Source organism: Emydura macquarii, unplaced genomic scaffold (genome assembly GCF_026122565.2).
Source record: "Emydura macquarii macquarii isolate MOO-44397 ecotype Brisbane River unplaced genomic scaffold, CSIRO-AGI_Emac_v2 contig_3451, whole genome shotgun sequence".
Lineage (NCBI taxonomy): Eukaryota > Metazoa > Chordata > Testudines > Chelidae > Emydura > Emydura macquarii.
Window position 1 is genome coordinate 6,240,859 of NW_027133588.1, and position 18,444 is coordinate 6,259,302.

The window sequence follows — 18,444 nt, forward strand, 5'->3', positions numbered from 1 at the left end:
ACATAGATAACGGTGGTGGGAACAAGAAGTTATCCTTGAACGTCTGGGGTACACTTTTATTGCCAAGGGGAATATTTTTACTCCGCCCCTCCTAGCACCAGATGTTGTTTTGATGACCCCAGTTATGGTGAGAATGGAATGTAGTTAAGGGTGGAAACCCAATGTAGGTAATTAGCACATATGATAATGAGAGAGAGATAATTAGGTGAAGGTTGTTTATGGAAGGGTATAAGTAGTCACCACTTAGACAAAGGGATGTGCTCCATCAATACCTGACTCCACGGGAGGTGCTGCCGGTTGGACCAGAGGATCCACTGACTCGCTGGTGGAGCCCCTGAAGAAAGCCATTCCTGTATACAGCCTTCTGAGTAACTGCTTAGCTCTCCAGGCTTAGTGAGTATGATATATTGTAGTTAATTTTAGGCTTTGTATCTAACTTGTATATTTATAGAAAACCTTGCACATTAAACCTTATTGATCTGCAAATCGTGCGTACCGTGTCTCACTGGTATCCACACTGATCACAAAGTGTCCAGGATCAACAGCTTGCTCTACACTACAAAGTTAGATTGACTTAAGCTACCTTGCGCTGACCTAGTTGTGCATGTGTCTACACACGTTCATCTCCCAGTGATGTTAAGCACCCTGTTATGTCAACACAGTCAACACCACCTGCCCAAGCAGTATCGATGTACTCAGGTCGACGCAGCACAAGTGTAGATACAGTGTTACCTCTGTCAATTCTAACAGTCCTCCAGCCGCTGTCCCACAATGCCTGACACTGACTGCTGTGATCACAACTGTGAACTCCACTGCCCAGGGCTGACAGAGGCTGGATCCTTTTTCCCCACCCAATTTAAAACCCAGCCAATACTTGAAATACCTTTTCCCTGATTGTCTGGCTTGGCGAGCACACCTAGCAGCGCTCCATTGTGGTGTGCAACTGCCCAGCCGACCATGCTGTCTACACGTTCCACACAGGTGATATTGGGCCAGTATGGAGAAGACAATGTGGCTCACTGAAGTGCTATTTCAAAGCCATGTGGCTCCATGTCGAACTCTCCTAATAACACGTGTCTGGCAGTTGAAATTCAGTGGACAATCGCTCCATTTCTGCCCTCCAACATAGCAGCGACTTCTCCCCCTTTGTTTCATGGCTATTGTGCAGGACACACGGCAGGCAGCTGTAACCATTGGGATATTTGGGTTTTTTCTTCACTGAGATCCAGTCTTGTGAGTGAATAACACCTGCACCCGTCAGTCTATCGAACGCTCATTCTGCTGTCATCCCGCACCTGCTGAGCTGGTCGTTGAATCTTCCCTTGGTGCTGTCAAGCTGGCTGGTGTACGGTTTCATGAGCCAGGGGAGCAAGGAGTAGGTTAGGTCACCCAGGACCACTCTTGGCATTTCAACAATGCCAATGGTAATCCATTGGACAGGAAAGAAAATCCTTGTTCGTAGCTTTCTGAACTGTCCTGTGGCCTTAAAGACGTGCATCATGCACCTTCCCTGACCAGCCAACATCCATGTTGATGAAACATCCCTGGGATCTACCAGTGCTTGCATAACTGCAGAAAAATAGCTTGTTTGCTTCTGTACTCTGTGGCAAGGTGGTCTTGTGCTTAAATAGGGATAGGCTTGCCGTCTATTGCTTTTCAAGAACCCCATTGCTGCGAATCCATCTATGTCCTGCACATTGCTGAGAGTCATAGTGCTGCAGAGTAGGAGACGATTAATGGCCCTGCACGCTTGCGTGATAATGGCCCCCACAGTGGATTTTCTAACTCCAAACTGATGCCCAGCTGATGGGTAGCAATCCAGCATTGCAAGTTCTCATAGTGCGATTGCCACTTGCTTCTCCACTGGTGGTGCAGCTCTCATTCTGGTGTCCCTGGTGAGCTCAACACACAGATCCAGGAGTGTGGCTTTTCACATCTGGAAGTTCTGCAGCCTCTGCTCCTCATCCCAAGCCTGCATCATGATGCGCTCCCACCAGTCACTGCTCATTTTTCGGGGCCAGAACCAGTGCTCACCATCTGAGTTTCTCTATTAATGCCACCAGCAACCTTGAATTGGTTCTTGCTGTGGGACACAGCAATATGTTCTCCAAGAAATCACCAAGGTCCATGTTGATTGGGTGATTCTTGTGGCTCTGCAAATGCTGGAGGATTTTGTGTCCTGGGCTTGCAATGCTCATGATAGTGCAGAGATGTGCAGGCTTCATGCTTCTGTCAGAGACAGTGGACAGCCAGGGCTGGATGGGGTTGTGGTCCTTTTTTAAAAAAAAAAGAGGATTGACATGAAAATTATGGGATATAAATAATGTTATGGGATGGGGAAAGTTGCATGCTAGTTGGTTGACCCTTTCTCCCAAGTCATCCTCTGTGGGTCCTGTTTCTGCTCCACCATGCGTTACCAAACTTCCCAAAAGACACTGTTCTGGATGATGGTCAGTGGCACACTGGGACACCTACCCACGGTGCACTGCAGTGTACATTGACTCGAGCACTCCTGGTGAGTACGCACAGCACGGATGCAAGGAGCCAGGTATGCACATGCACAAGCAAAGTCCTAACTGCGGTGGCTTTGTGCGGACAGAATTTGCATCGGGCATGCTCTGTCCCCTTCTCCTGTGCATGCCCCTGACAGCCTCCTATGGTGAGAAGGGATCACATAACGCTACCTGTGCTGGTTCTATTCCACTTGGAGATTTGCCCATCCTGGTTTATGGGCCTTTATGCACACCAAAGATGTGCAAAGAAGCAATATCCGGGGAGAGGCTCTGGCCTGATAACTGTGGAGTTGGTTAGTGGTTGCCTTGATGGTTCATTCTAATATAATATAGAGTGTTTTTACCTAGCAGCTAATCTCCATAACAGGAAAAAAAAATCTAAAGAATATTTTTACAGACCTCTAGAAAGTATTATTTTGGGAATGTGACCATGATCGTGCACTAATTAGCCACACGCTGTGCCATTCTATTCTGTGACGGGGGCCATAAAACAAGGTCCATTTGTATGAAAGAGTAGAGCCAAATTAAATGTATTCCTTCCCACCTCTTACATGTAACTTTTCTTTGACTTGCAGTTGTAAATAAACATGGAGACGTGAGTTGTGTAGTTCAGTTTGACTGAACACATTCTTTCCCGATGACGTAAACCCAGCTGCTGATCGCCCGTGGTTATTAAAGATGCCCACTACCTGTTGTAGCTGCAACGCAGTGCATGTGCAAGCTGGGAACTCACCCTTCTGAACCTTTGGACCCTTGTATCTAGTACACAGGAGTAAGGAGATTTAAAGGCAAGGGCTCCTTGGCAACGTTTGCAGGTTTAGGGATGTTAACCTCACGACTGTGGTCGAACTCCAACTGAAGGGATGACCTACGTAGGTAAACCTGCCTCTCTGAATTCTCCCTGCAGCTTCAGTTGGATTCCGTCGTCCTCACTTCTTGCCCAACATGCTTATGCAACGTGCTGTCAAACAGCACTCGGCTCTTCCCCCGAAGGTGCTGCGTTTCAGGGGTGGATGATGTAATTCCTATGTACCTTTCTAACAGAGACAGGTGTTGGGAAGCTTAAGGGCTAGACTTCAATGTTGCAATCTGTCCCAACTATGGACCGGGGCAGGGAACAAATGGGGATTCACCTCACTCCCTCTGACTAGCCAGCGACTTTGACCACCAGGGAGGAGGGGGGCTCTTTCCTCAGCTGCTCCAGCCAGAGCCACACTGAGAACGGGGCTGTGAGGGCTCCAGGGGCCTGCAGGCTCTCTACAGCTGTAACAGCAGCTGCCGCCAACACCACCCAAAAGCTCTGCTAGTGAGTGGGGAATCAGAAGCCCTAAGGCTCCAGCGCTGACCCTAGACTGTCTTCTTGGCTTCCAGCTCGGTGCTGATCCATAGGTTTGACTCCTGTTTCCCATCTGACACTTGGCCCCTGACTCCGGACCTACCCTTTGGCCTCCAGTTCCTGATCTCCATGCTGACCCCGGGCCAGGCTGCCCAAGTCCCGGTCAGTGGTGCCCATCTTCCAGAGTCCCTGCCAAGGGCTGAGCAGAGGTTGGTTGGTTCTGCAAGGGATGGGACAATTCTAGCCTTAAGTGACGTTTGTCAAGCACGTTAAGATGCCTAGAGGCACTACAGTATTGCAAATCATTGTGTGCGAGTCCAGCTTTTTGTTTGTGTGTTTGAAGGTCTTTTATGTACATTATTAAAAAGCAATAAAGGCCCAAAAGTAAAGCACTAAACCTGAAACCTTTTCACTGGGCCAGTGTTCTCCTCTGCTCCAGCTGCATCGTGAGTTAAAACTCAGTGCGGTAGGACTCTCCGCTTTAGAACCTCTTCCAATCATCCCAGCTCCAAAAACTAATTTAAGTTTTGTGGGTGTACATTATCATTTGTTGCAGCAGAGAGGAGATCAAACAGATGCTTCTTGGGATGCACTGAAATGTAAATGAACAGGAGTAAAAAAAAAAACTGAGTTCTTGCTGCTTAAAATTTTTTATTTCCCATCCAAGCTCACTGTTTTTGTTTAATCTTGCCATTCCTTTTCTTCTTCATTGTGTGCTCTCGTTCTTAGGGATATGCAAACTTTATTAGTCAGCTCCGCTTTCAAGCTCTGTGCGCTTTTGTGTTTGAGAATTGGGAATCAGGTACTTTTACAGTTAGCCTAAAGGGAGAGCTGGGCAGGAGGAGCTTTTATGAATAATCAAGGTTGACATCTCCAACGTTGTTCCTTCATTATAAATATTGTTAAAGGAACTGTGTGACCACCATGGGCTCAAACAGAACAGAGCATGAAGGGGAAGGAAAAGACAGCCTTTGATATCTGCTCTTTACTAGTTATTGCTCCATCGATGACTGTAGTGCTGGCAGCTCTCTTAGATTTGGTTGCCTTTTTTAGAAAGTTTTTCTTCTATTAGCATAATTATTCTGTCTGTGGAAGGTTGAGTTCATCTCACCAGTTGTAAAGCCTGGGAATGCTACTTAATGTTAGTGCTTGTAAATTTTCTTAAATGCTGCATTCCTAATGGGTGTGTAGAGTGTCCTGATTACAGCAACCCTTTCTTTGCTGCCTCCTTTTACTGGATTTATTGAATACCTTAATTATAATTAATAGATCTCCATGGCAAATATGTAACCTGCCTACTCCTTCCACTTCCCTCATGTGACTATACAGTTCTTTAACAAACGCCTTCATACAAGTGATTCTTTCATAACAAGTTTGTTTAGTTGCCTTAATTGTTTTGGAAATATTAATCTCAATGTTTATTAATGCTTATTTGTTTGCAGATTGAACCCGTAATCTTTGAGGTTTTTTAGTCCTTTCTCTTTGTCAGCCAGAGCTCAGTTTTGGTATGCTACCCAAGCAATAAACACTCTGCAGGGAATGATCTTTCTGAAGTTTGGAATAGATTATTTGCATGTGTGATTAGGCCTTTTGTATTTAAAATATCACTACTATTTGATGAATTAAAAAAGCTACACGTACAAATCTGATTGTACCTCCAGAACTACCCTGTTTCAGACTATAGTAAAAGCATAACTGAGGTTAATATGATCAGTGTAATCCCTTATTCAGATATTATGGTAGTGGGGTATTTTTTTTTCTTTAGGTTACTGAATGCTAGAGATGAACTCATACTAAAATACATGAGGTGCCTGGGTACTTGTGGGTGAAGGTGCAAAGAATGGGTATCCTCCATTTGGTCTTGTAGCCCGGACACAGTTGGCTAGGGGTGTGGTGCCTGAAGAAATTACCTCAGAAATGACCTTTTGGGCGTGAACGAAGCATTGGTCTCACCAGCAATCTGTATCACTGCCAGCGCGTGAAAGAGGAACCACAGAAACATGAGGGCAGATGAGATAAAAGGGGGAGGACTGAGAAGAAAAAACCTATTTTAATTGAGCTGAGGAGGGGGATGGAGATGGTGACATGGCCTGCAGCTCTTTGTTTATCGGAACATCTTTCCACAGCCTTCATCTTGGGGTTGGGAGGCAGGGGGCGTGCGGTGCTTTCCCTAAAATGTTTTCAATTTATCAGTCAGGAAGTCAGTGATTAGACTCAGCAACGTGCCAAACACGGTATATAGGGTGCTATTTTTTTACTGCCTGTACTGAGTTTGCTTTGTTTCTTGACTTCCCAATTGTAGTAAAGACTGTAGGCCGAGCTACTGAGTCAGTTGCTGGAGATCTCTGACTAGACTAGACAGCCATCTATTAATTACTTTGATTTTTATTCTTTGATTTTATTATTCAAGTGCTGTAACACATAATTAGATCTTCCTGTAATACCAAAGGATGGACTTATATGGCCCCCTGCAAATCCCTTCCAACCCACATGAGCATGAATATTGCACCGGGCCTATGCTGCAGGTCCGCTGTGGCTCGTATACATACGTTCAATTTCTTAGCTACCTGAGACATGTCACCACTTAAAAAAATTGGGTGAAATTCTCTTTTGCTGTAAATGGGCGCAGTTCCATTGAGGTGTCAGCCTACACCCACTGACATCAGCGGAGAAACTCAGTGGGAATAGCTATTTTTGGTGGTTGATGTTCCTAGTGCCTTAAGTTTCATTAAACAATTCAGGCCAGCAAACCTATTTTTCCTAGAAGTGACTCATGATGGCTGTATGGGAAAAGCTGAGCAATGCTCCCGCTGACTAGACTGTTAGCTCACCCCTTTGAGTAGAATAAGTACCAGGAGATGCTCTGACCTGGGCTCACGTTCTGTGCTGGGGGCAGATGTGTAGGCTTTACCTGTTGGGCCGGGCATCCATTTGCCTGAGCCTTTTGTAGTCATTTTTGCTGATGGAAAGCGGTTGCAAAGTTCTACCCAAATCAGAACGGCAGCATCTGCCCTGGGGGGAACGGCTACACCACATGGGGGCTAACGTAGGTAGAACCAAGCCCGCAGTCGGCCAGGCTGTAGAGCAGTTAAATCTGTTAAATCTGTCTGGAGAATCCGGATGCTGTTTGTCAGAAACCGCACCAAGTTCCCCCAAATGCTGGCCCACTTGTGTATAATCCAAGCAGCTGCACTGCTCCAGCTGGTTTGGGAAGTGGTGTATCCAAATGTCACATTTCCAGGTTCTTATTTGGCTTCAGTTTTCTTTGGGGCATCACTCCCCAAACAAACAAGCAAATATTTACTTAGATGGCTGCTCTGTGTGTTTTGTTTTGCTGTGTTGTTGCTGGGCCTCTATTGCAGAACAGCGCAAGCTAAAGCAAACCTTTTATGAACCTGGAAGCAACTTGTTCCCACTCCATGCATGATAAAATAACATGCCTGGATTAATACTCTTCCTTGATTTAACTTTGTGCTTCTCAACATGCTTTTTAACACACCAGTACCTCAGTGCAGGCAAGGAAGAACGGTCCAATGATTTGGGCACTAGCCTAGGATTTGAGAGACCTGTGCTCAATTTCCTGCTGTGTCATATCCTTCCTGTGTGACCTTGGGCAAGTCACTTAGGCTGTGTCTACCGTTTAGAGCCTATATTGGCTTAGCTATGCCAGCAGAGCTCCCCGCTGCAGATGCAGCCTACATCGACAGAGGGAGCTTCTTTGTTGGTGCAGGAATGTCACCTCCCCGACTGATGTTAGCTTCCACTGACACAGCTGTGCCTACATTAGTGGTTTTGCTGGCATAGCCATATCGGAAGGGGTGGGGTTTTTTCCCTCACCCTTGTCTGATGTAGCTAGGCTAATACCCCCAATGAGCGAGCCTTAGCTTCTGTATGCTTCAATTCCCCATCTGTATATTGGGGATAGTAGGACTTCCCTGCCTTATGGGGCGTTGTGAGGAGAATTACCTTTGAGATGGTGAGGTGCTCAGATACCGCAGTGGGAGGGGGCCCAGAGAAGTGCCTACGGACAGGTCTACGCTGCCACTTAAGTCAGTCTAGTTTACGTTGCTCAGGGGTGTGAAAAAGACCCCCCCCCACACCAAGCGATACAAGTTACAGAGACCTAAGCACCGTCCACATCCGCGCTATGCCCGTGGGAGGTGCTCTCCTGCTGATATACCTTCCTCTTCTTCGGGAGGTGGAGTAATTATGCCGATGGGCATGCGCTCTCCCCTCGGCATAGAGCGTCTTCACTGGTGCCGCTGCTCCGAGAAGGCGATTCTAGCCTAGACCTGTCCTTAGACAGACAGTTCTTGTGACAGTGTGAGAGAATAAGAAGTGTTTGCCTAGAACAATGTGGTACGCTTTATGCAAAGAGATTTCTGGAGAAGTGCTGATGCATACGTTTTCTTACAAATGCCGAGGAGAAACATCAAGGCTGTGTTGTGATGCCAGGTGTGGAGAAAATATCCCAAGTTTTATAGAAAGATAAGTTGTTGCTTTCAGCAGTGAATCATCGAAGGGATGCAGTCCCCAGCCAGTCTGAGGTGTTTATGTGGGCTGCATAACCCTGTTCAGATTCTGCAGCTTCTGAGCTTTCATTAACAATAAAATGTCATCATGTTTTTCCAGTTGGGTGATGCTGAATGTGACAATAGGGTCCTGAATAAATAATAATTTGATTCCTAAACGTTTGGTTCCCATAGTTAAAGAACACATTGTATCCTTGGCCTTCGTGTGAATGTCCTGTTGACATGGGTGGCAGTATTGCTGTGGATTGCAGCTAGCGTGGAGTTCTGAGTGTATACGCTGGTTCGTGGACAATAACTACAGTTAACCCCGTCCCTTTAAACCCCCGAAACCCCGTCCAAAGACTTTTAACTGGCTTCTTGGGTAAGAGAGAATTGAGATTGAAAAAGACACCAGTGTCTCCTGTAAACAAACATTTGTCTTCGAAATTTCCTATCCTCTGCTACGCTTTCTGCAATCTCTTGCTACTTTGTGACTGAATCCTTTAGCTCAGTAACTTGCTTGGTCTAATCATGGCCAGAGTGACACACAGAAATAACAGGGAGACAAGGTGCGTGAGGTAATATCTTTTACTGGCCCAGCTTCTGTTGGTGATTACACAGAGTTCTTCTTCAGGAAATAATGTGAGAGATGCAGGTGAATTGCTACTCCTGAAATCCAAAGCAACTCTCTGCATTTTGGTTTTCTGCTCTGAGAAATTGACTCCAATGCCAGCTGAAAATGTGGCTCATGAAATGTTTAAATGTTAGGCTTTGTTACAGGGAAATTCTGTAGGATGGTTTAACTCCGGCTTCTGAGTTACCTTCGTATGTTAAAGATTTTCATGGACATGAGGTGCTTTGGGATGTGCTAATGAAAAGCGCTATATAAGAGCTAGTATTTTTATTAACTCCTCTTCTCCTTTGAGTTTAGGTCAGAACAGTGGCTTGTCACAGGGATGAAGATGAAGTTTGCTTCCCCTTCCAGAATTCTAGAAATGCTTTTTGTGTGTGTGTGTGTTTTTTTTTTAAACACAAACAGCCAAACAAAACAAAAACTAGGGTTTGCATGTAATGCTAAGGCACGATTTGGCATGCCAGGATAAAACTAGGGCCAAATATTGGGCTTTTGTCGATTAGCTTGTTTTCATTTACTGGCTTGAGGTGTTTGCATGATCCTCCTCATTTATAAATCAGGGAACTGTGAGTAAGGGACTGGTTCTAATGTTGCTTGATAAACCTTTGTAAAGCAATGTGCTGTTGCGAGTAATGGGCTCCATTCATTATTAGCCCAGTTGATTTTCATTTACACTTGGCTCTAACAATTAGCTTGAGCAGGTGTGAAGGTGATGGAGGGGCTGGGACGCACAGAGGTCAGCCACTGCTCTATGTGATAAATTAACCATTATTATCAGCAGTGAAAGTGGCTCTTTACGCTTGTCAGCAGCAAACAAAGGGACAACATATCTCACAAACTCAAGTCAGGGCTTTTGTTTTGTTTTGTCTGCTAAATAAAGGGAAGTTCTTCCCTTGAGATGTCACACCTGTGTATCTCACTTCAAGCAGGTAGAATAAATAGTTACTTAAAAAAAAAACATCTTGAGTTGCAAACCATATTATAATAGCATTTTCTGCTGACAGATTCTAGTGTATATTAGAAAACAATCAGGGGAGGTCTGGCTCGGTGTCTTAAGCATGGAAGTAAGCTCCGAAAAATTAATCAAAGATAATTTGGGGCTTGTGATCTCTCAATTCCTCGAACTGTTTGTTTAGTTTTTAAACTGATCCATTTTGCAAAATACCCAGAACTACTTCTGCCCCACATTGAGCTTTCCATGGGCAACTGCTTTTCATTCATCTTCAGTTACCCTCGATCCACTGAAAAGTCTAAAATATGAAATTCTAAAATACATGGAATTCTAGATGTTCCTGTATGATCTCGAGGTTTTGTTTTCTTCCAGTTTTGCCCTCTTTAGGTGTATGGCACATGTGTATGTGGCTCAGTCTGAAGGAGAAGTGTGAGGAAGGGAGCTTTGGTGCTGCATTTTGGACAAGTACAAACAGAAAGTACGGGCAAGTTATTTAACAGGAAGGTGTCCGTGACTAGATAAGACCATAAAGGGCTAGCAAGTCCTTGTCTGTTGCATGGCTGCTGGGGCTCAGAATAAAAGAAGGGGAATGATCTGTCCTCTCCTCTCCAGGTAAAGCAGGGAAATGCTTTGGGAATCATTGCCAAGTTTTTTCAGCTGATTGGGTTTTTTTTTTTTTTTTTTTTTTTTTAAAGGAAAGGGCCTTAATGCCTGAAGTTATTTCCATTCCCTGGATAGGGAAACAGCCCCCCCCTCCCAACTTCATGTCAAAATGATGTGCTTCCAAACACCGGCCTATCTTGCAACTCATTGGAAGGGTGTGCTACTGGTGCCTGTTCTCAGCGGTAGCTGTTCCCATCATGTTATTTATGTAGACTGGGGTTTTCAAAGGAGCCTTAAGGCTTGTGGTAGCTTGAGTTAAGGCCTCTCAGATTAGCCTAGCTCAAGTGAAGGTGGTCACACTGCAGTCGATGTTTGATCAGCACAGAGCAATTGTCTGAGCTGCACAGAGCAGTTGAGTCCCGGCTGCATTAGTGTTGCGTTGCTCAGCAATGCTCAGCTTTCACCCAGACCACGGCAAAGAAAAACCCGTGGCTGGCCTGTGCCAGCTGACTCGGGCTGTGGGGCTCTTTCATTGCTGTGTGGACTTGCCGGCTCGGGCTGGAGCCCAGGCTCTAGGACCCTACAGGGTGAGAGGTTCCCAGGGGTCCGGCACCAGCCAGAGCCTGCAAGTCTACACAGCAATGAAACAGCCCCACAGTCGGAGCTGACTGGCCCAGGCCAGCCTCAGGTTTTTTTTGCTGTGTAGACATACCCCGAGGGGCCAGCTAGCTCCAATTTAAAGTGCCAGTTAATTTGAGCTAGAGACTTTTGTCTAGGAACTGGAGGAGAACATTTGACTTGTACCTTGAGCTAGCACTGTAGTGAAGAAAAGCCCTCTGGGAGTTAGGATCCCAAATCTCATTAGAATTCCGTAAGAGCTGGGTGCCTAACACCCTTGAGCTTCTTTGAAAAGCTTTAATTCCCGAAGGTATCATTCATGAAAACAGTTCTTCTAGAAGTATTCTATGAAAACATCCCTAGGCATGCATATCTTTGAGAAGAACTTGCAGTCAAATGCTGTTTTGAGCTGATCTTCTTCTTGTTTCACGGTTTTGTGTTTTCTTTTGCAGGAATCTAGAGAATGAATAAGCAATGTAAGTGGAAGCTAACCCTGAAATTAACAGCGATGTGGAGATATTCATTGCGAGCCGTGGCTGCTGCAGCACACAATCTTCACGGGGCATATTCTATGCTTGAAAAATTCAAAACCAAAAGGGAAATGCACCTAAAAGCTGAAGCTGACTTCACAGGAAAGTGAAGGGGGAAAATAGGGTTTGAAATATACTCTAGCCACCCAAAGTCACAGGGGTTATTTCTCTGTCAAATGAAATGTGCTGATGAATGGCTGGATCTGTCAGACCAATCTCAAGGCATTTTGGGGATCTTCACATACAGGGTATGTCTACACTGCAATTAAACACCCATTGCTGGCTCATGTCAGCTGACTTGGGCTCACGGAGCTCGGGTTGCAGCTCCAGTCTGAGCCTGAACATCAACGGTACAATTTTACAGCCCCAAAGCGCTAGCCCCAGGAGCCTCAGTCAACTGACTTGGTCCTGGGGCAGCCGTGTGTGTTTAATTGTAGGGTAGACATAGGGCATCAACGGGAGAAGGTGATCTAGGAAGAGAAACCCAGGGAGGTCACCCACCAGAGAGAAAGAGCCACACGTGACAGCTGTTAGTCACGCTGATTAAAGCATTCCCAGAAGCTGTGCAGAGACTGGTGATGAGGGTGGCATAAGAACCTCTGCAGAAAAGAACAATTGAATGGAAACTGCTGCCCTTAACCATGTAAGTTGTCTCCTAAAGACAATGAGTGAAATCCTGGCTCCATTTATATCAGTGGTAAAACTCTTTTTGACTTCAGCGAGGCCAGGATCTCATTCAACGGCGCTAGTTCTCTGATTTAAGGTAACTGGCCTCCAAGTGTTCTAGAGAGCAGGTCTGAATGTCTTAACTCCGAGGACAAATAGCGATTATACAGAAACAAACAGAGCTGCTTTAGCAGGGTCACGTTTCAGTTTGTATTTACTGTCGGATAGAATTTCCCCTTCTTACCCCAGTAGCTTTTTTTTCTTTGCAGTTTAATTCTTGTGTATTTGCCACACCCTCCTGTAGATGGGAAAATGGGGGCAGGAACACCAAAGAGGTACCTGGATAAATCAGGATCTAGAGAGTACAGAGAGTTGCTTTTGTGCTTGTTTACCTTGTTCAAAAAGCCATTGGAAACCCGGAAAGAGGTTTGCTCAGCAATACAGACAGCAGATTGCATCACTGGAAGACTGACATGCTTCATCGCTGGGATGGAGACAACTCTGCTGACAACCTTTTTGTGCACTAATGTCCTGCTATACCGGGGAGATGTTAAAGATGTCTTGCAGGCTACAGAGTCGGGGTTTGAATTTTAAAAAATGCATCTAAATGACTAAAATGTGCTGTTTGTGTCAATTCCCCTCCACTTGCTGCTGGCTGTATTGTTTGGCTTTTCATTTGTGCAAAAATTGCATTGGAAGGGTTTTTATTCTTCCATTTTCCCCTTCTACGAAGCATATCTTTCAAACTGGTGCTATGATTTGTTTGTTTGGGTTTTTTTTTTTTTTTTGCTTCACCTGCATTGAAAGCTTTAAAAATATTGTTGAACCACATATGCATGTCTTTACTGGACGCAGGGAATTTCTGCCAATTTCAGTGTGTGTGCAGTGGTGTTGGAGCCCTGTTGGTCCTAGTGTATTAGAGAGAAAGTAGATAAGGTAATACCTCTTTTTGACCAACTTCCATTGGTGAAAGAGACCAGCTTTTGAGCTACACTGAGGTGAAAGCTTGTCTCATGGACCAACGTGTGGGGTTGTGTAAGAAATATTACCTCATCCACCTCGTCTCTCTAATTAAGCAGTCTCAAAGTTTATTAGCTCCTTTCATCCTCAGAGATTTCCAAACCTTTTCTCCATTAGGGGTCATACTCCCAGGGTGAAACCCCTGGGGCTGGGTGACAAGGAACCCAGCAGGGTTCCCTTCTTGGATATTCCTCCTGGAGTGTCCCCAAGGTCTGAGGTTTGCAGAAACCATAGAGATGTGGCCCTTGAAGCTGGGAGACCTATGAGGAATTTTGTTTTGAACCTCCCCTGTGTGCCCCTCCGCTCCCCCTCCTATGCTTCCCTCTTCCTGCACAGCTCAAGAAAGATATCGCTCACTCCCAGTACCTGTGCAATAGACTCTGTAGGGGATTGTCTGATCTCGGGTGAAGAATTGCAGTGCTTCCTTTCCGTGCCCAGTTCTACCGCATACTTAATCCACAGAGGGCGTGCAAAGAATTGTATTTCTTTTCCCCCTTGGGCAATGCTCTGCAGCTGGAAGGCCTTGCCAATTTCACCCCCAAACTCTTGTCACTTGGGCCCTCTGCTACAGCACCTATTGTTCTTAAGGAGCTGGAAGGTTGCTGAATTGTGGGTGGCATACCTGCCCCTAGGTGGCTGAATGTGCTGCTGCCTGAGAGCCATTGCTGAGCCAGCACATGAGCGGCTGGAAGTGGAAACGGGGAGGGGAAGACTATTCTGTGTAGCAAAAATTAAATGTATAACAGCGCTGTGTTTACAGGGGCAAGTAACGATGCTACAACTAAATGGCAGCAGTTTTATAGTGCACAGCATCTTATTGGGAAACAAAGTATTTGTTTAATCTTTTGATGTGTCAAATGAAAGGATTGATCACAGGAGAATAAATTTAAGACACCTGGGTTTAATTACCATGAAGGGGCAGGCAAACAATATATACAAAATAATATATTTGCTGTGTCTGTGTTTGTGAAATAGAGCAGGGCAAAAAACAGACTTGTCCCCTTTTGAGTCAAAAATAAATATTTGAATAGAAAATTCCTGACCAGATCTAGCAGGTTTGATTTTTCTTATAGAAATTTGACAGAATTGAAGTTTAAATATAAAAGCCAGAACCCCTAATGGCTTACACCCCACATACATTTTTTGACTCATTTAATGTGTGGGAAATTTCTGAGGGGGAAATCTGCATTTTATTTCCCGTGACAGTGTTATGGAAAAGGACATTGTTTTTCAACTGTTTTTAAAGCCTTGCCTGCAAATACAAGGGCACGGACCCATTTTAACCCACCCTTCTGTCCTAGATAAATAATGCTGTAGACAAAATAGCTTCTCTTTAATAATACTCTGTGCTTTACAGGCCCCATCCTGTTCAACATGCATGAATATTCCCATTGTGTTCAATAGGGTACAAAGAGATTCCTAAGCGACTCGCCAAAGACCCACTGCAGGTCAATGATAGAGGAAAGATTAGAGCATAGGGGTTCTGGGCTTCCATTCCCATGCTCTAACCACTGCACTACATCATCTTGAACCTAATGCCTAAAGTTATGTCTACACTTTCAGCAGCATGTGGAGTACATACATGGCATCCTCCCTGCATGGGTTTAAATCGCTGGATAGAGGATATGGCACAGTTTAGACGAGTAAGGACACATTCGAATCTTAAGGTGTATACCCAACATGGCTCTCTGCATGCCCTGCTAGTGCCGCCCAGTGTAGTGTCTTGCTACCTCCCCATGGCGGGCTCTTCTCCCAGATGCCCAAGCCTTTCACTGCTGCGTATCGCTACATCCTGCAGTGTGGACGCAGCCTGCTTCTCGCTGTGGCATGTAGCTACACTTATTACATGCTGCCACCAATGTAGACAAGGTCTAAAATACTTTGTTTTGTCAGTGCAAATTAAAGAGGGAGCAAAAACGTAATAAATCTGCATTGTCTGTTGATCTTAACATGCTGCTTCACAAACAAGGAAGTAAAGCGCGAATCAACATGTGGATTCCTTTAGGAGCAATAATAAAATTTGAATCGGTGGGAGAATAAATGTATATTCTCCTTAGAGGCTGCTCACACAAGGGAGGGTCAAAATAAAACTATTAAAATGTACTTACTTGTGTCTCTCTAATTTAATCTGTAGTCATAGAGATCAATTTTTTAATTACCACATGTTGGTTGAATTCATTGAACTTATCTGCAGAGGTTGAAGAATTATACTACTACTTGCTTCCCCTCCAGCCTTCCCACCCCAGCCCCTAATACAGATCTGTGCACAGGCAAGCATTAGTTTAGGAAGCTTATGATTTGGAGAAGATATATAAGTTAAACTAGGCAAGATGCCAAATTCAACCTGCTGAGGCTTCATCGCAAACTGAGAATTAAGCAGAGTACAGATCACTAACATTTAATGATGTGCGAACCTCCAGACGTGTAGTTCAGGTAGAACTCCCAATGCTTGGAAACCTCTGCCTCAGAAACCTCTGAACCGCTGTTCTAGAGCTATCAGATTAGAGATCTCAAGGCAGCTTGCTTTTGTTGTTGTTTTGTTCTTGAGAACTAGAAAGTGCGGAAACATGCCAGAACAAAAAAAGTTTTGAACGTGTCACGTTTATCTGAATGCTAACTGTTTAAATTCTGCTCAGTCTGAGTTTTGGGAAAACATTTAGGTCCATATTGGGATAGGCAAACGGCTTGATAATAAAATAAAGACATCACCTTAAGTGTTATGGGACTCATTTTCGGTTGTGCATCCTTAACTGCACTTGCAAGTATGTACACTGTGAAGCTGGAAAATGTGTCAGTAAACAGGAAAATTGGTTTGGCGATTGAAAGTTTACTTTCTAGTAACAGCGAAGTCTATAGATATTGAAGATCTTTGGTTTCCTTTGAAACCTGGAATCATAACTTAAATCTGTGAGTTCCTGGCACAGAGCCAATCCCTAGCTTTCTAGAGATCAACCAATTTAGGGCCCTGAATCAGCAAATTTAAGCAGACGCTTAATTTTAAGATTGAGTTCAATGGGATTTAAGCATAAGTGTAAAATTAAGCATGTGCTTAAATGCTCTGCTGAAACATGTTCGGTTTCCACATGTGCAATGGATGTGCTTTCACATTTGGCTGGTGCCTAAATTTGCTGAGGATGTTTCCCTATATCTCTACAAGCTGATTAATGCTTTTTTTCAGTGTCTGGTTTTAATGAAGGACAAAAATTGAATATTTTTGCTGTGGAATTCATGTAGCGTATTAACAAGCTTGAGAATAAGTGTGTGTTGATGGAGAAGTGAATCACACTTTTGCAAAAAAAGAACTGGTAGGCGCTTATTATTTAATGCTGGTTACAAATTAAATTTCTGACTCTGGCCCTTCAGAATTGTCAAAATATGCTTCATAGTCAATTTCCGTAGAACTAGGAAATCTGAGAGTGGGTATGTCTGGATAATTGTGGTCCTGTTGAAGTCAATGGGAGTTTAAATAAAATTTCCCAGCAAATTTCAAAATATATGTTCTTTTCCACTTTCTGCATGCAGCGGGTCAGCAGTGAATGAAGGCATTGCCAACTGAACTAGTGCCCTGTGTGAAATGAGCTGGTGCTACTAATTATCTATATAATGAATGCCTCCACCATCACCACCTTCCACTACATCTCTACCATGATCCGAAGAGACCGCTTTTATGAGGCACGGCCTGGAACAAGAATTCAATTGCCACGCTGTCTATCAGAGAGGTCTATCTATTTTACCTATCTATGTACTTGTAACCTCCCTTGTGCCATAATAGCTAAGGCCATGGAATGAGTAGGCATGGAGAGTCAATTCTGGGGTCCTCTCTTTGGAAATGGTCCCTGCAGGTCATAGTTGAGGCACACTGAGGGCATGAGATGCAGAACTGTTAGGTCTTCTTCTCTAACCAGCTCTCAGCTACATTAATTCTGTGCCATCTTCAGGTTTCACTGGCTCGGCAGAACGACAAAACTCTATTCGGCATTTCTAAGTATTGAGTGTGGGGTTATAGGCTGCCTGCGTATCTTGCTTTTCAGACTGGTGCTGTGAGGTTTGCTTCACTTCCATTGACACTGGACTATTAAAATAGGGTCATTCTCAAATTAAAGAGAGTGTTAAAAGCATGAGACATTTTTAGGTTTAATGATTCCAAAACCATGTGGCGGAACAGTGATGTGGCATTAAAGAGTCAGCTGTTGTAGCAGTTCCGGGGAGAGACATTCTGGTTATTCGTGCTGTCAAGCTGATACATTCACACTGAGTTTTTTTTAAATGTCAGGGCCTGACTCTTTTTTAGCATACATCCATTTAAGCATTTCCTGATTAAACCCCTGAATTCAGGAAAGTGCTTACGCGTGCGCCTAACTTCAAGCACACAAGCAGTCTCACCTGGCGACTGTGCGTGCTTGAAGTTAACCCCGTACTTAAGTACATTCTTGAATTGGGGCCCTCGACTGCTGTAAGTGAAAAGAGAATGAGGCCCTCTGAATGTACCTATAGTCTATACTAGTGGTTCTCAACCTGTGGCCCAATCAGGACACAGCTGTGGCCCATGTGACATCCTCAGGGCCATATGGTTGTGTATGTATGGGTGTGTATATATATTGTGTGGATACAGCCCACATAACATGTAGGGAGATGCATATGCAGCCCACAGTGGTAAATGGGTTGAGAAGTACTAGTCTATGCTCTCTTTTCCCCCTGGGGCTTGTAGCAATTCTGGTATATCTCTACCTCTAGTAATCTTGTTGTGATTTTAGATGCTTTGGACCAAATTTAGGGCTTGAAGTTTAGTTCTCAAAGCTTATTTTAAAGCAACTTTTTCATTTGTCTCACTTGGCCAAGATTCTATTGCTCTAAAGTAATTGTGTGAGTGACTGCTTCTGTGTAAGTGAACAGTTTATGTTAAAGTGAACATTTCAACTTGGCTAACACAACCACTGAATAAACACATATTGATATTATAGAACAAAATAATATATTAGTGCATTGCTCATTTGTGCTCTGATAGTCACCCTGATACTATTAGTTATGCGGGGAGTGACAAACACAATTACACTCGAGTGC

At 44.3% G+C, this 18,444-nt stretch overlaps 1 long non-coding RNA gene across 2 annotated transcripts in view; it reads left to right on the top strand.

Moving 5' to 3' along the window:
- Positions 1–11,753, top strand: part of LOC137144449 (uncharacterized) — a 36,443-nt gene extending 24,690 nt beyond the window's left edge. The window contains exon 3 of one of the 2 annotated variants that reach the window (XR_010917406.1): positions 11,620–11,753. This is a non-coding gene — a long non-coding RNA (uncharacterized lncRNA). Of the gene's footprint in view, positions 1–3,088; positions 3,410–11,619 lie in introns of those variants that run through there. The other variant, XR_010917404.1, reaches the window with a different exon arrangement.
- Positions 11,754–18,444: the final 6,691 nt, after the last annotated feature.